General features: G+C 46.9%; 1 pseudogene; it reads right to left on the minus strand.

Moving 5' to 3' along the window:
* Positions 1–415: 415 nt before the first annotated feature.
* On the minus strand, positions 416–6,111 carry LOC149523651 (uncharacterized; annotated as a pseudogene).
* Between the last annotated feature and the right edge of the window lie 1,088 nt (positions 6,112–7,199).

The raw sequence follows: 7,199 nt of genomic DNA on the forward strand, positions 1-7,199 counted from the left end.
AACGTTCGCATGAACACAAAGTGCATGACAACCATTTTAATTCCCATCTGTCTGAGGTGGGCCATGGTAGAACGTGCCACTACTCTGTGCAATCATCATGTCACTGGAACTCCCTCCAATTCACTGAGTGCCAGCTTCCAAACAGGAAATAAATGAGGCTGCAGCACTTCATAACCATGCTTGTTGTGCTGGCAGAATGCTTTCCATATAACCCCCAAGAATAGGCACACTGGAAAGAAGGAGAAATGTGATTCTAGTGTGGAACGAGTAGAGGTGTGAAAAAGACTTGCAAGAGGCTAGAATGTGTCTCTGTGTCCCTTGGAGTCTGGGGCTATGTGTGTGTCAAAGTCAGACAGGACTCACAGATTTGGCAGACTGCTCTGTTTATTCTGCAAAGCTTTGCTAGAATGCATGGAGAAAATGTGAGTACCCTACAAGGTTCAAACCCCTTGATTTTATACAGTCAAAAGGAAGCCAAAATTAACAGGATTAAAAGGGGGGCAAAACTTCACATAATTAGTGTGAGGCTACTCAAGTACTCTTCATTTCAATATTAAGCACACAGCAATCTCCTGGCTATATCTCCCTGATTATCTGGAATTGTTTCCTAACACTTAATGTTTCTTTTCCTGTTAAACTCAGGCCCAAATTGGCTAGCACCTTGATCTGCATACCTACAATCAACATTAACATACTTTTCTTCTTCCTCTTAAAAAGACAAACAGAATTCCTTCAACTTATTCCATTATTACAGCACAATTCATCTTTTTCTTACAGTATAATTCTTTCTACTTTCACAATCCCTCCTTTTGGTCAAGCTTCGCCTATGACCAACAATTACTGGGTTCCTTGCATTAACCGTTCTTTGTCTCTCTGTTCATCAGTGATATTTAAAATCATCAGATTAGCACTCTGGTGAGGGGTAGCTAGCTGTGTGATATGTTTTGCACAGTTTTGGATACAACAGGAGATTAACTGAAAACATACAAAAATCATTAAGATCCCAAATAGGATAGTCAGGGCTCCCTGAAACAACCAGTTTCCTATGCCAGAGAAATTGAACAAGTTACTCAGCCATTTCCACAGGGAACTTGGCTCTTCGTGAGGAAGATATGCAATCTTCTCTAAGTAGTTAGCGCGATCTATTACATCATTGGTGTTGTCTGGTATATATACACAACATTCTTTGCCAATGAGAGCACAGGTGCCTCCTTTTGCTGCCAGCACTATATCCAATGCCTGACGGTTTTGGAGGACCACTTGTCTGATCGCTCCCGTTTCTTTGGCCAGGGCCCTTAAACTTTCTCCAGTTTCATTTGCCATGATTTCAACTACTGCTTGTAACCTCAGAAGCCTTTTTGCATGATGTATTACTCCCCCAAGTGGGATAAAGGAACCACCAATAGCCTCTTCCCAAGTTAAAGAGCTTATGTGATTCACATACCATTGGGCATCCGACAAGTCCCTTCTTTTTCGCCTAAAATTACGGAGGCGTTCTCGTGGGAAGGACTCTAACACTTGGAATTGTGGGAAGAGTTGGGCGGGATAACAGATACCTGACCAGTTAACTGGTAATGTGGTATAGGCCTTTGTCCCACAGACCCAATGATGCCCTATCAAAGCCGGGAAGGGTCAGTTGCACCCCTTTGCCATATAGATGTCTATAAAGGAGGAGTAATATCCCCCGAAGGGCACAAGGTGATTCTCCTTACGGGGAGTGGTGTTATTTGCATGGCATTGAAAGATTGTACTGTTCTCACTAGGGTGGCTGTAGCGGGAGCAGGAGAGTGATTTCCCTGTTTGATCCCAGGTTGAGAAAAAATTCATATCCCCATACCCGGTCCTCCATTTTTCAATCTTGTTTGAATAATCCCATACACCATTGGTTACAATATGCTGAAGACAACTGCTCCTCCCCAGATTCAGCCCCGTCCCATTACACACCCAACACCAGTGACCTTTTCCCTCCACCACGCTTATCCATTTAGATACATTTATTCCTACTGCTTCCCAAGTGTCATTACTGTTCCATGTCTTGTTAAATGGATGAGGTCCTCCGGTGGGGCCTGGGGAATTAAGTGGGATTGCCAAGACAGGAACACCAGCTTGTGAGTGGGCTGGGATGTGGCTGCAGACCCAGCAATTAGAGATATTAAGGGTCTGAGCGATCCATACTTGCTGGTGGATAAAAGAATTGTCATTGTCATGGTGGATTCCCCAGACCTTAAGACACCAGTAGCCGAGGAACAGGCCCCACCAGAGGCACATGCTGGAGGCAAGACCCTTTTTGGTTCTGACAACCTCAGCTGAGGGAACCGTAGTCACGGTTTTATGTCCACCAGGCAGCAGGCGCTAGGCTCACTGCTGCTTCTTCTTGGGCCTTGCTTTTGGTTGTCGTCTGCTTCAGGCAACCCTTACGTGAACGTAGGTTGTAAGGTATTGCAGGCTGTTCCTCTACGTCTTCTTCTGGAGTCAAAATTGACTCTGCGTGGTCCTGAGGCGATGACTGGTCTGCTGGGGGTGGTGCCTTCTTACACTGAGAAGCATGTATCCATGCTGCTATGCCGGATAGCTTAACAGCCGTCTGGGTAGTGAGCAGCACCTGATGTGGGCCCTTCCACCGGGGTTCCAAGGCGTGTTTTCGTTGGTGGTGTCGTATGTAGACCCAATCACCTGTCTCGAGGGTGTGGCAGGCGTCAGAGGTGGGTTCGGTTGGCCAGGCGGCTCAAACCTGTGAATGGAAGTGACTTACAGCTTGCATTAGTCCCTTGCAGTACTGAAGGAGTATACTGTGAGTCAAGTTCAAGTCTGAGACTGGAGTAATGGTAGTCATTGTTCGCATAGGGCGCCCCATAACAATTTCAAAAGGACTTAATTTATGTCTTTGGGATGGGGTGGATCGAATTTCCATAAGGGCCAATGGTAAGGCCGCTGGCCAGCTTAACCCTGTAGAGTCACAAATTTTTGCAAGCTTATTTTTTAGCATGCCATTTCGTCTTTCAACTGCACCTGCGCTCTGTGGGTGGTAGGGACAGTGCAGCAAGTGCGTGACATGTAATACACGATCCAGGTGCTGAACAAGTTGTCCAGTAAAATGTGTACCCCGGTCACTGGACAAAGTGGCAGGAATTCCTTTGGCAGGCATAATATGATTTAACAAACATTTGGCAACAGACAGTGAATCAGCTTTGCGACAAGGAAAGGCTTCAATCCAGCCCGAAAATAAGCATACCATAACCAGAATGAATTCATAGCGTTGACACTTAGGCATTTGTACAAAATCAAGCTGCCAATGCAAGAACGGTGCTTGGGGCAGGCCTCGGAACCCTGAGCTACCTTTACAGGTTTGCCAACATTGTAGCTTTGGCAAGTGGTACAGGTGGCACAGTGGCGAGCTGCAAAAGAGCTGAAATGGGGGGCCCACCATCCTGCCTTAGTTACAGCAGAGATCATACCCTCCTTTCCGACATGCGAAACGCCGTGTAGCAGGGCGGCCAGAGCTGGGTAGAGCGAAAAGGGGGCCACAAAGGCACCACTAGGCGAGCGTCAAAGGGAATCAGGGTGTAGAGAGCAACCCTGGGCGACCCAGGAGTCTTTTTCTGTTTCTGAGGCAGAGTCTTAGAGCAGGGTGACTTTAGAAAGGGACTGCGGTGGTGGTACAGAAACAGAAAGGGAACCGAGAAACGCACCTGGGGAAGGTTCTATGGCAGCATTACCCTTAGCAACATCAGTATCTGCTGTGGAATGACCAGGGCACTTAACAATAGCTAATGCAGATCGGAGTGCATACAGGAGAGCAGCAATGTAGGGGCCATTCTTGATAGGGGTACCAGCAGAGGTAAGGAAACCCCGAGCTTGCCAGAGGGTGCCAAAGTCATGTACAACCCCAAAAGCATATCGAGAATCAGTATAAATGGTGGTGGAGCGTCCCTCAGCCAGAAAGCAAGCGCGGGTTAGGGCAACTAGTTCAGCAACTTGTGCTGAAGTCACAGAAGGTAAAGGCGCAGCTTCTAGGGTTTCAGAGAGTGATACCACAGTGTATCCTGCAAGGAGACAACCTTGGCTATCTCTAAAGCAGGAACCGTCAGTGAATAACACAAGGTCGGAGTTAGAGACAGGGACATCAGAAAGGACGGTGACAGCAGAGACAGTTGCAAGGCAGTCGTGGGGTTCACTGTCATTAGACAGAGGAAGGAGAGTGGCAGGGTTCAGTTGAGAACAGCGCTTTATGGTGATATGCGAAGCCGAAAGCAGTAAAAGTGAGGCGGGCGGAGGAAAGGTGAGCTGTATTACCTTGTAGCAGGAGAGTTTCTATAGAGTGAGGGACCATGAGAGAAACAGGAGAGCGGAAGACAAGGGACTCAGACATTTCAATTAGGCGTGCCGCGGCAGCCACAGCCCGCAGACGGGGGTAGACCTTGGGCAACAGGATCCAAGGTGGCAAAGAAATAAGCTACTGGACGATTTTCTTTGCCACCATGCTCCTGAGTAAAAACCCCAAGTGCACAACCAGATTGCTCGTGGCAGAAAAGGGTAAAAGGCTTACAGCAGTTAGGTAACCCTAAGGTGGGGGGGGGGGCAGTGAGAAGCACTAAAGAGTCAGTTTCTGAGGCAGATAATGAAGGGGAACAGAGGAGTAGATCATTTACACATTGGACCAATGTGGACCCAGAGGGGAAGACCAGGTCAACAAGGTCTTTGGCTAATGCTTGGGAAAAGTAAGACGGGCTTTCTGTGTACCCCTTGGGAAGCATACTGCTGCTCCTTGTAAGAAAAGGTAAAAAGATACTGGGACTTAGGGTGAACCGGGACAGAAAAGAAAGCAGAACACAGATCAACAACAGTAAAATGAGTTGCATCTGGCAGGATAGAAGCCAGATTGGTTGCTGGGTTAGGGATTACAGGAAAGGTGGGTACAACAATGCAGTTAATAGCTTGAAGATCCTGAACAAACCGCCATGATTTACTATCAGCTTTTCGAACTGGGAGGATAGGGGTGTTACAGGGGCTGGAACAGGGGACAATAATGCCTTGTTCCCACAGGGTGGATATGACCGGAGCTGAAACCTCTAAATCCCAAAAACCCGGTGCCACGACCCCTTCTCTGACCTTATCCCCATTCTTGGTACCCTCCCCATTCCCAGTACTGTCTGCCCTGCCCTGAATAATGCTGTATTTGCAGAGCTATCAACCTTTGTGAGGACTGCTTCTCTTTCCTTTTAGAGTGCAGTGGCAATGCTCTGCCACTGCTTGCAATTTGTCCATGGTCTTGGCCTCCCATCCAACACTTATTTGCTTTAACATACTGCTAATAGCAGATAAGAGGCTATTAACAAACGCATGCGCCAGGGCGCCCTGTCCATTTTCACCTGGTTGCTGTATACCAGAATGTTGCAAGAAAAAAAAAAAACATCAGTCAGTCTGTGTGATAGTTGCCCGGGTTTTTTTTTCTTTGTTGCTGTTTACGGGGTTATAAGTAGCTTACACAGTTGCAGGAGGTCTGCTTCAGAGGGTTCATAGGCATTGCACACTAGCAAAATTCCTCTGCAAATTTGGTAGGGTTTTCCTGGGGCTTTGGAAAACCTTTTAAAATCGAGTGGAGCTCCGTGTGGGTCCAGGGTTTATAGCTTCAAGTGGGACCGGTCTGAGTCTTCTTGGAGGACGGGGTAAAGGGAAGCGCTTGGTCTGGTGGTGGGAGAGGAGGTTTCCAATAAAGCTTTTTTTTTTTTTTTTATAATTAGAATTTTTAAGGGAGGCGAGCTTCGATTCAGTTCATTTAAGATGTGCCTCATCCCACCACTGCATGAAGCAATCTACCTCTCCTCTAGCCAATTTAGTTTTTGGGAAGGCCAAGTTTGTCTTTTAAGACGTCCACTTGGTCTTTGTTCCAAGATCCTAACAGTGGCCACTGAGTTTTGGGATCCCCCCAGAGTCAATCTAGATCATTTTTCCAGAAATTTACAGGAGTCCGGACCCTTTCTAAAATATATAAACTGAGCCAGGGTCCCTTTAGGGAACTGCCCTTGCTTAGACGTCTGGTTACCCATACAGGAGGACTTCACACACCAATCACACCAGGAGGAAATTCGGGTTCGTCAGAGCGGTGCCCGGTGCAACACACAAAAGAAACCCACAGGCTACTGCCTCAATCGCCCTTGCGTTCACTCCAAGGATTTCATCCAAGGCGTGGTGCGGCTGCGATTGTGCAGATTCCAGTCACACAGACCGTGGGGACAGGAGCCCCTTGGTCGGCCAGTCCCTGGACAGGGATGGCTCCCAGACTCACTCACACCACAGGGAAGACGGATAGACACAGAGACAAGACAGTCCTCAGTCCGGACAAAATAATTACCTGACCAGAGTCCTGATGTTAGATCCCGGGATCCCTACCAGAACAGAGCAGGAACCAACAGGTTCGATGGCGTAGACTTCGCTGTGGCTGTGCACCTTTCCGTTCTGGCGGAGGACCGCTCGGGCTAAATGCCCAGGTGCCGGCTGCCACGGTAGTCCTGCAAGACAGTCAGGGATCACACAGCTTCAGCGAAGACGGTTGCCATCTCAGTGGGACCTCCAAATTGTCAAAGTCAGACAGGACTCACAGATTTGGCAGACTGCTCTGTTTATTCTGCAAAGCTTTGCTAGAATGCATGGAGAAAATGTGAGTACCCTACAAGGTTCAAACCCCTTGATTTTATACAGTCAAAAGGAAGCCAAAATTAACAGGATTAAAAGGGGGGCAAAACTTCACATAATTAGTGTGAGGCTACTCAAGTACTCTTCATTTCAATATTAAGCACACAGCAATCTCCTGGCTATATCTCCCTGATTATCTGGAATTGTTTCCTAACACTTAATGTTTCTTTTCCTGTTAAACTCAGGCCCAAATTGGCTAGCACCTTGATCTGCATACCTACAATCAACATTAACATACTTTTCTTCTTCCTCTTAAAAAGACAAACAGAATTCCTTCAACTTATTCCATTATTACAGCACAATTCATCTTTTTCTTACAGTATAATTCTTTCTACTTTCACATGTGCATTACAGAGTTTTTCCGGAAAAGGGCTGTTTTTCTGAAAAAAAACTTCACTTATGTCCACACTGCAATCACTTTCTTTAAAAAAAATTGAAAGAACAGAGGGGTGTTTCCAACAGCGGTAAATCTCTTTCTACGAGGAAGAAGCCTTTTTACGAAAGAG

This window comes from Pelodiscus sinensis, chromosome 13 (genome assembly GCF_052426305.1).
Source record: "Pelodiscus sinensis isolate ZL-2025 chromosome 13, ASM5242630v1, whole genome shotgun sequence".
Lineage (NCBI taxonomy): Eukaryota > Metazoa > Chordata > Testudines > Trionychidae > Pelodiscus > Pelodiscus sinensis.